The sequence below is a fragment of the Dermacentor albipictus genome, chromosome 10 (genome assembly GCF_038994185.2).
Source record: "Dermacentor albipictus isolate Rhodes 1998 colony chromosome 10, USDA_Dalb.pri_finalv2, whole genome shotgun sequence".
Taxonomy (NCBI): domain Eukaryota; kingdom Metazoa; phylum Arthropoda; class Arachnida; order Ixodida; family Ixodidae; genus Dermacentor; species Dermacentor albipictus.
The window spans coordinates 26214897-26225969 of NC_091830.1; the positions used below are offsets into that span (position 1 = coordinate 26214897).

General features: G+C 43.7%; 1 long non-coding RNA gene across 1 annotated transcript; it reads left to right on the forward strand.

Annotated features, from left to right (window-relative positions):
• Positions 1 to 1331: 1331 nt before the first annotated feature.
• LOC139050651 (uncharacterized) lies at positions 1332 to 9235 on the forward strand. The gene is made up of 3 exons (XR_011508993.1): positions 1332 to 1460; positions 4150 to 4333; positions 9094 to 9235. It is a non-coding gene; the product is annotated as an uncharacterized lncRNA (long non-coding RNA).
• The last annotated feature ends 1838 nt before the right edge of the window (positions 9236 to 11073 follow it).

Here is an 11073-nt window from a genome sequence, read left to right on the forward strand (position 1 = left end):
CGTCCATTCTGTGCGATTGTTCGACAAGACTGCGCAGGAAATCCGGCATTTAACTGCCAATGTCTCCAACCAGGCGAGGCATATAAACGTCGTCTCGGTTCCCTGTCAGTGACTGAAAATGAACTGCTGCACTCGTTCGACCCAAGATTCAAATAAAAAAAACGACCCATCATTTTTTTCGAATTGAGCCACGCACTTAGGATCATAACAGTACAATGATGGAGCCGGAAAGTGTACATAAAGAATGGTGTACGTTGCTTTTGTTTGACAGTTATGAAGCTCTCATGTCGCTGTCGTGGCTTCATCGTCTGTTGCAGAAGACGACGCAGGAAGAAACGTACTGACGTATTTTTTCTCCGTTGGCAATAACAACCATATATTACCAAATATAGCAAGCGACCATATTCCTCTCGAGCGAAACTGTTAATCTTCTGGCTCTTTTCTTTAGCCAGCGGCCGTGAGCGCCTGAGCATATAGCAACAAGCGGATGTAGCAAGAGATGAGAGAAAGGAAAAGCGAAATGTGCAAACAGGAAAATTTGGCGCAAGGGAGCAAGTTCCCAGCAAGAACATGCGATAGTAGTCTGTCTCGAAAAACCCCAATGTCACGTTTGCTTATAGAAATACAAGATGGAACCACTACTGCATCGTCATGGAAACGTGCCATCGGGGTTCCATCCTACGTCTCTCCTTGAGCAATGGGCAACGCATTAGTATATTTATTTTTCTGCTTGCTATCGTAAGCGTTCACGAGCATCACGTTAACTGTACCCGTTTGGAACCAGAGAGATCAAGAGCCTGTTTGAAGCGCAATAAAGTCAAGAGCTGCCCGTGCAGGGCGATAGTAAATCAAAGAAGCTTCCTGAAACCATTGACCTCTCCAAATGCCACGCCAGCGCGACTAAGATTTGGGCACGTGTGGTCATAAAGCACTCGTTATATAGCCAAACTGTTCTCAGTTAAGATAAAAGTAAACATCAATCTGAGAGACTGTCAACTGACAGTCAACAAATTACGTGTGCAGGCTTTAATATGTAAATTTAGACTACTTGGCGCAACTTCTATAATCAAGATGATAAGTAAAGCTGGAAGGCTAACTAACCGAAATGGACATCAACTCAGTGAGTGTAATCAAAGCCCTAGCGCACAAGCATGGAACCACAGGGGGCGGGCACCGGAAGTGACGTATGCTGCTGACATGTCGAATAAAACATCAGCAACTTTGTAGAGAGACGAAGGTGGATTTAATAAAGCAGAGCGGTCTTTACACTTCCTTCACTCTCGTCGACTCTTCTACCTGAGCAACAGCGGTGCTTGAGAGACGTAGGCAGCCCTGTCACGGAACACAAAGCATGCCCCGACTGACAACGAATATGCACAAAATCGGTTGCCTTAGCTTCTTGGTTGCCATACACCTGGCAGCCTGTTCGTCGCAAAGCCCAAATGTGACGAGGTGTCCTCGTAAGTTTGTCGTGGATTTTCAGTTTTCTTTTCTCGACCAGAACTCTCATACTCCTGGTTTACATATCTCTGTCGTAACTGGTACTCGTAAATTAAGAACGTTCACAAATCAACAATGGTCCATTCAATTAGTTGTTATGGTGGTATTCTAACTTTAAGAAAAAGAATCTAGCGAAACGTATTTGTGAAAGTATTACTTTTCCATGGACCATTAGTTTTCTTTAGATATAGACCATTAGATATGGTCGTGGTTTGCTCTTGTCTGTTTTGCGCTATCTGCTTTTCGGGGTATTGGTTAAAATATGGGTATTTTTTACTATTCCTGTGTGAAAAAAGTCTTATTAGCAGTCGAATTTTTGTTGCGATTCCCTCGTTTATTGGGCGTGAATGTTATGATGCTTTCCTCTTACATAAACATGGCTAACTAACTCGATCAACAGTGCGCTATTCTAAGCTCTCGCGTTGAGTGTCAAACCTATTGCTTTCAAGTACGATGACATGCCTTATCATATCCAGGTACCAGCAAGCATCATGTCTAGTTTTTTATCTTCTTGAAAGTCACCTTTTCAATGTGTTGTGTTAGGATAAAATTTCCCTGCAACTAGGGCAGTCTTCCCATCCGGCCATCCCATAGCCGGAAAATTGCAGGGGTGTCGCCTTCAAATCAGAATACGCTGTGATACATTGGTGGGGCAGTGGAATACAATTATGCATCTGCCATTGTGTGTCGTCGCCATTCAATTCCACCTTAGAATGCTTTCAACAGCGTTAACTTTCCGCACAGGTTTGCCCTTGACATTGTAGAGAACTGTGATGGGACTGAACAAATTAGAAGAAAAGAAGAACAAAGTATCCCGAATGACGCAATGTGTGCGCATTATAAAAAAATCAACTACAAGTTATCGTTTACAAGAGATCACGAAAAAAAAATGTGGTAGCAGGGAATGTAATCGCGTAATGTGGTTGCAGGGGCCCACGAGACGTAATTCTTTATTGTTGTTCTCTTCTATGATACTTCCTCTGGACTCGCACACGGGATATCAAGTATGGATTGTTTGTATTGTAGACAAACTTCATGCCGTATTCCATGAAAAGCGATGGATTTCAATTACGTTTCAAAACAGAGCGAGTTCCTAAGGCATTCTGACCATCCGTGGTGACTCAGTGGCTATGGAGATTTACTGCTGAGCAAGAAGTCGCAGGTTCGAATGTCCACGCGCGATGGCCACATTTCATTGGTGAATATGCGCTGCCCTTAGTATACTGATATTTCGGTTCGTGTGAGAGAACCCCTGGCAGTGAGAACTAATCCGCAACCCTACTCCGCGGTGTCTGGTGGCCACAGTGACCTAGGAGCGTTAAACCTCGCGAAGAAATTGTTGCAAAGTGCTGCGCTATGTGGCGTCCTATACAGACCAGGGGATGACTCGAAGAAGCTTTTCTTTCTTGTGTGCTTTTTACCATTGGCTGGCCGCCTTGAATATTATTTCCCAGCATCAAGATTGGCTAAAAGAAAGCTCTTGCGAACAACTTTGTCGTAAGAGCATTTCGTTAATCCAGGAATCTTAATCTCGTGCCTGCCATGAGAGCAAGCGCGCCTAATCTCCAACCTCGTCATCATTAGCCGGCATGACCATCGTTGGGGCTGCTGGTTTTTGACGGGGTGGCTACCGACAAAGCCATTGAGAGCATACGTGCCAATTCTTGCAATTCTACTGTAAAGCTGAGGAATTTGGGCTCACTCTACTATGCCGGTGATGTCGCGTCAAGTTTTAGGAAACAAAGATTCTGTCCGAAAAAAAAACATATAAAGGCAGTAAAGAATGGCGTGGTGCTTAATTTATATAAAAAAACTGCATAGAAGGAAGAAATAAAGTATGGCGCCTGTGTCATGCTGCAGTGGACGCGGAAAACGTCTTATGGCATGGAGCATTTCCTTCGAGTAAGTTTATTCACCTTGCAGGACAGAATGGCGCGTTCTGTGACCCATGATGGTGTAGCCTTCTATCGGTGTGACGGTTTTAATAATAATAATATATGGGGCTTTACGAGCCAAAACCACTTTCTGATTATTAGGCACGCCGTAGTGGGGGACTCCGGAAATTTTGACCACCTGGGGTTCTTTAACGTGCACCTAAGTCTAAGTACACGGGTGTTTTCGCATTTCGCCCCCATCGAAATGCGGCCGCCGTGGCCGGGATTCGATCCCGCGACCTCGTGCTCAGCAGCCTAACACCATAACCAGTGATGGTTTTTGAAGTGTCGTGACGACTCCTCCTGATGCTTTCTTGTAAGTAAATATTTCTGGCAACTCTCCAATAAACCTGTTAGAACTCAGCGCTCTGTTACGTTGTCTGGCCTGCTCGGTTGGTTTCTTCATTTGTATGTTGCGCTGTACCAGTTCGAGAATGCAATACCAACTCGCCCAATCCTCAACCCTAGTAACTTCCCCCTATTTTTTGTGTCCGCGGTATTTTCGAGAAGTTTGAAGTACACAATTTAGCAGCGTATGCCCGAGAAAACATTGGTGGCACGCATGCGATGATAACAGGCCGAGCACCATAACACCAGTTCGTTCCGCCAGCTCCCGCAATCGCTAGAAAAGATGGCTGCCTCTTCACAGCGCTGCAGATACTGGTCTGTAAGAATCAATTTATCTGGCCTTCTCGGTTGTGCCACGTTGTCGCAGGGTCGGACTTATCAATTATCGACATCAACAGCGTCACCATCGACAACGCAGAGTTGGGACAGCAGGTGGCCGTGGACGTGAGAGTCCAAGTTCTCCGATCCTTTGGAAGCTATCCCGTCTTGGAAATATACGTCAACACAACAAAAGGAGAGCAACTTCCGTGCTTCTACAGTTGTCTGCCGAAGTAAGGATTATTGCCAATTGTATTAGGGACGACCTCGCCATCACTACTAAAGCGCATCACATCACGGCTGCCATGGAATCTACCACTAGACTCTAGTGACTGCCAATATATGATTTAACACATCATGCTTGAGACCCTTGAGAAAGTAATAACTCAGGTGCTGCGAGATTTTTATGCCGCTTCGATTTGTCGCAGTAGTTATATATTGTTAATTTATTTATCCGTTTAATCATTGGTTGTTTATTCTTAATTTATTTATTTCCACCCCTAAAAGGCAAACATTGGGTTACAGAAGGAAGCAGGCGTACTACAAGTTCCCTTGTATAATGCACACGGCGGAAGGGTGCCGGAAGAATACTAAACTAAAAACATCCACCACACAGAAAGGAAAAATCGCGACACAATCATTAGTAAAGTAAGACCATCTGGCTTGCAGAAAAAGCAACACAGTCACAGCCAAACGTTGAGGAAATATAAATTATACGATGTTTGCAGTTCCAGGCATTGCTGTATTGTGTATTGCTTCCTACAGTGACGTAGAAGAGTGTGCGAGCGGCAAACGTTACCATATATTGAAGCGAACCAAGATATATCCAGACACAGCCACATCACGGTAATGTGGTGTCAGTAAGGTGAATTTGTTTTATTGCGCCTATCTGAACACTCTTGGCGCATTTCTGGCGACGCAGTCGGCATCACCATCGTCGTCAGTTTCCGTGTATAGTGCAAGTGCGACAATGTCGTCGCCGCGCGCCGTGTGCTATATGTGCGAGTGAAAGCATGCGAGGGTGAGTCGGCGATCGCAGGTCAATCTCACGTGCGAAAGGGAGGAAAGTGGGGAGGAAGCGCGCCGTCTTGCGCCGCGCGCGAGGCTCCGAGGGGAGGGTAGGGAGGATGGCGCATTCTACTCCGGGCGGCCAGGGAGGCCGCCCGGAGTAGAATGCGCCATCCTCCCTACCCTCCCCTCGGAGCCTCGCGCGCGGCGCAAGACGGCGCGCTTCCTCCCCGCTTTCCTCCCTTTCGTACGCGAGATTGAGCCGCGCCCGCCCGCCCGGGCCGCTGTATCATGAGAGCCATCTGTGTATGTGTGGTGGGGGGAGGGGGAGATCAGCGCGAGCTGTTTCCGTGGCTTACCCCCGTATGCAGAGATGCAACTTAAGTCGAAGCACATGCTTGGCTTGATCCGAGTGACGCCTATCGGGAACGCGCCGAAGGAAACGCACTGAGCGTCTTTGGGCACGTTAACGCCAGGCGTCATCTAAATCAAGTCAAGCATGTGCTTCGACTTAAGTTGCATCTCTGCATACGGGGGTTAGTTCGCGTTGATGCGAGACGCAGCACGAAGTTTGTTTCGCTCGCTGCGGCTGCCGCGCTACCTAACTCTAGCGCTTTGACAGCGAGTTTGCGTGGTCATCGAGTGAAATGTGTTCGTTTGCTTGTTCGCGCGTGAAACCATTCTTGTTAATTTAGTTTGCGTGCCTATGTTTGTAAGTCTATGCGGCCGATAAAACTACTATCCTACTTCGTATAGCTGCCCACTAATTTGCTATCGCAATCACCGCGTAGGCTTTCTCGCGAAACTAGGACATTTTTTCTTTAGCAAGGAATATTAAGCTCTCTTGTTTGTACGCATGTTACACTTGTTGAAGCGTAAAGGTTGTAAAAAAGGTGAACGCCTTTTCATTTTGCGCACTTCTTTTTATCTCTCGCTGTAAGGCAGTGCGGTGTATGTGCATTTTGTTGTTTCTTATGGGCTGTAAGGCTTGTAGCGTTTATCCAGCATGTTTACTTTAACTTTTTTTTGTTTTCAAAGCTACCCCGTGATGTGTCGTAACTTCTGATTTCCGCACACAAAAAATGTATTGTAGCCTTTCTTTCTGAAGAAAAAATGCCTGACTCCTGGGCACTATAGAGAGAAAAAAAGCTATGACTTCCCTGCATTGAATTTTTCTTAGGTTTCTTTTTTTTATGTAAACAATTTAGCTAAGAACATCTAAGAACAAATAGAAACGACAGGTATAGCCTCAGCGTAGTTCGTTATTATCTCGGTTAGCTCGTATGTATTTCATCTATCGCAACGTTCGCTGAAGTCACCATGCAGTGCACCTGGACGAATGAGAATATACAGCGATTCGCATTTCCTGCTTCCTCTGTCATATTTCTTTTTTGAAAGAGAGAACTCATGACCCTCGGACATTTATAGTCTCTAAGAAGGAATAACGAGGTCTTTTGCCTTTCCCATTGGAATGGTCTACAAGGCAATCTGCGATGACTATGATCGCGAGGAGACTTTTAAACACGTTCTGCGTGACTCCTTACTACAGTGCATGTACAGAGATGCGAGCTTAACAATGCGCTCACTCGCATTGATCATAGACTACTGTCGGAGCAAGCCATTTTCAAATGCCGATCTGATAAGCTATCGCAGCAGAGCCCAACGAATGCATAAAGTGAAAAAAAATTACTTGAGCCGTCTTAGCAAAAACCTTTATACAACGCCAAAATAACCACTGTTACCATGAAAGCAAGCTTCTGAAGTCAGACGAGACTCGACAAGGACAGACCGGTGGTGACACCACCTTGAAGCTTTCGCAACAGCTCGCAATGACGTCAGCGATTGTGACGACGTCTGCTCACACTTAGGTAATCTCTTATAGGTTAACGTGGGCTACATTGCCTTCTAAAGGAGCCTAAGACTGAATTTCGCAAGTTTCGACAGCTTATGTTGAGCCACGGCTGGCCATACTACGAAGCAATACTTTGAAATCTGTGACCTCACATTGAGTGCTCAGGCGTGAAATTAAATAGCATGAAACTTTGAGCTTTATTTTATTGTCCAGTAATCGCTTACTCACTCACTATAGTAATCAAGCAATAAATCAATCCATCGATCTAGCTATCGATCACTCAGTCAAAAAGTACTTCATTTTTCAAATACACCGAAAAGAGAACACAAATGTCGGGCAAGGTATCCAAGAAAGGCTAGTTTTCGGTCCAGTGAGAGAATACGACTCCTATAGGTAACTTGGGGAATTTTCAACAAAAAACCTTGATAAAATGGTTCAACTTGTAGCCTTGCTAACAAGCGCACAGGAATACACAAAACAAATTAAATCTATTAGTGAGGCAGGTTCTGAGAAGAAACAATTTGTAACTCTCCTTGACGTTACGTGGGCTCCTAACTACCAGGAGTAACATATTGTAATCATTTTACCATAGAATTCAATAACTCTTTCGTCGTCTACATTGTAACACTATGGCCGGTGAATGTTGCTTTTGGAAGCATGCCCTGTACTCCGTGCTGGTATGGAAAAGATGCTTCGGGGAATAGGAAAGCTTGTCCGTGAAAGGTCATTGTCTGGAATGGAGATATCATGGCTGCTTAGTGCCCTCGCCGACAATACGCGTTTTCTTTGGAAAATATATTTGAATACATAATTAGCGGAGTACGAAGTAATTGTTTGCAAAGCCTTCATCTGTAGATTTAGCAATGTAAGTGCGTGAGGTATACCACGTACGCCTCAGTATTCGAGACAGTAACCAATATGGCTATGACAAAACGCAAAATTCAATGATTTAAACATTTGCAGCAGTAAATATTTCTTAGTTTTAATTAGCATGCAAAGCCATAGGCAACCTCCTGGCAGAGATTATGAATGTAAGCTTCCCAGTGTAAATGTTGGTCGAAATATGACACCCAAATTCTTGAAACAAGCAACTTATTGAATGGAAAAGTTATTTGAACTAATATTTATTTGACTATTGTCGACATTTTTTCTGCTCGAGCGCCAAACAGCATATTTGCTTTTTTCGCTGTTTAAAGTTAAATTGTGTTCTAAAAACGGAGACGAAATATTTGATAAATCAAGCAGTATATCAGATAATATATTTATTTAGTTATTTATTTAGTACATACTGCATACCACATTGTGGTCCTTGCAGGACGGGCAGAATTTGAGTACAAGGCATATACAAGATACGTTCGTATACATTCATAAAATATATAGACTTTACAATGATATATTGCTCACGGAAACATTTAGTGAAAAAGATCAAAACACAATACCTAAATCAATTAATGGTGCAAACAGAATGATGTAAAGAAAAGGCAAGGGAATTGTACATCAAAGGCACATCACATTGCACATCCAAGGCAAGGGAATTTGAGAGCTGAGGACCTGCCCCGCTCATTCAACAGGAAGAACGCATTCCATCAGAAGAGTGGAGAGTGAGTCGACGCTAAATATTAAAGCAGTGTCATATGCACAACTTAGAGCCTTTGAGTTCTGAAGTTCTTGAGAGAGATCAGCAACATACGGCGAAATAAGATTATTACTCTGAAATGAACGAGAAGAAAGTTATTGAAGATTGAATTACAACCTGAACTACTTTAGTGCTTATTTCTAGTGCCCCTTTAAGGTCGAAGAACCTGTGCAAACGGCCTTAGCCGTCATTTGTGTTCATTGTGCTACGAGCTATGAAGTGCTGTTATCGGATGCGGCTGCTGCCTTTTTCTCTGCCTCTTCATCTCGTAGTGTAGGGCAGCAAATATAGTAATCTGTGATAGGTAACTGCCTGTCTCGTTTCATTCCTATCACTCCAGCTTTAAGAATGATTGGCAAAAGCTCCCACCTTTCACTTCGCATGGATAGGTCTGGTGACACGTGAAGCTGCGAGAGTAAGCGTTGCATAGCTTCGCTCTGTGGATTCAGCTTCCCTTGAACTCGCTTCATCAATACATTCGTATCTACTCTCCGCAGAGAAGCGAGGTTCTGTTACGTCACGACGGCTGTGGAAGTAAGACTGAGTTCAGAGTGGAACAACAGTTACCCCATAAGACCAGGTGGATACACCGCCCACCTTACATTCAAGCTGCCTAACGTTCCATCTGCCGAATCCTGCATAGGGGTAAGTATATGTATAGTACTTTTGTTGCCAGCAAGAACAGTTAGAGAAAGCGCGAGCTTTGCTTATGATGGCATTGGAATTGCAAATGCCTCACTTGAAAAAATAAAGGCCTGAAGGCAACCCCGAAGTAGAAAAATAGCTAAGGTCTTCATCCTTCATAGCACATAAATAGCAGATCATACGTATATATATATATATATATATATATATATATATATATATATATATGCGCAGGAACGAGACGGCCAACTTTTTGGACGTAAGACGTGTTTACATTGTTGGCTGGTGGGCCAGCGAGAAGCGTTAAGTATTTAGGTCGATGTAATTATAACGCATTTAGTACGATGAGAAACACAACTACGCGGTTATCTTTCGTTTTTTTACCCAACACTTTCGAGCTGCGGACCGACCTTCATAACCGCGAAGTTGTGCTTCTCATATTTATGTATCTATATGGTATTGATAAAAGTAAGTAAATCCTTTGGTTTTGTTAGCCTCAATGGTCTTAGCATGCGGTTAACCTTATGAGAGTCTGAGAGATAATAAATTCACGATAGAGAAACGCAAGCGCCCAAACACGGGCTCAGTATAACGACAAGGGCAAAATAAAGGCGTCACTTATGAACACATGTGGGCACTCTCGCTACGTTTTGAAGTTACAGTTCCAATAATATTGATAACAACAATATTAAAAAGAAAGCACAAGGAGTTTTTGCCGAAAAGCGATGACATACCTCAAAGCCTGCTATCGTTGTCGCTGTACGAAATTATTCGAACGTCCAGGTACAGTTGAATAGTATACTGCGTCTCCATTTCTAACATTATAAATTATGAGGCTTTACGTGCCAAAACCACTTTCTGATTATGAGGCACGCCGTAGTGGGGGACTCCGGAAATTTCGACCACCTGGGGTTCTTTAACGTGCGCCTAAATCTCAGTACACGGGTGTTTTCGCATTTCGCCCCCATCGAAATGCGGCCGCCGTGGCCGGGATTCGATCCCGCGACCTCGTGCTCAGCAGCCTAACACCATAGCCACTGAGCAACCACGGCGGGTATTTCTAACATTCTCCTTTTCCTGTAAAGCACTGTTGTTGCTGTTGTTGTTTTGGTCGATGTTGTAGCTGTGTCAATGAAAGTACGGCTGTTGGATTGTGTCTTTTGACTGTGTCTGAAGCGTTCGTGTTAACCTTGTTTTTTCATTGTCGTTGCTTTTTCTTGGTTATTCTTCCGCATGTAGTGTACTTAGACTTTCGGGACAGCCGGATCATCGTTCTTTCAACAATAAAAGAACCTACAGCATCTTCTTTTTAATTTCAGAATGGGGATTTGGTCTTCACTTTGAAAATCCGAGACGAAGGTTATGTTTTGGATTGTGTGACATTTCCTGTCAAGATTGATCGTCGTTGAACACGACGCCAACTCTTCACAAATGCTTCGAGCTGTGTTTTGCTACAGTGAAAGCAATAAAGAAGGGAGAAATATGAGCCTATAACGGGAAAGTTCTCCGTTGGTTACAGCAGTTTCTTTATAAAAAAACTATTGATTATACGCTGTCTTTGTTTCCTTTAGTAGAGTAAGACGGACAAAAAATAAATCATACATTTTGCTGTATGCGCTACAACAGCCAGAAAAGAAATACATTAGCTTACCTTTCTTGTGAGAAACGTTATTTGCAAAGAGTTCACATTATTGGAATAGAATGCATATGTCTGTCGTACTTGCACAGTCACAGGGTTCCGTAGTTTAAAAGAACATGCAGAAGTGATGAACATGCAACATATTCTAATTAATCAAATTAAGTTGTCCAGAGTTGCTGCATCTTATGCAACA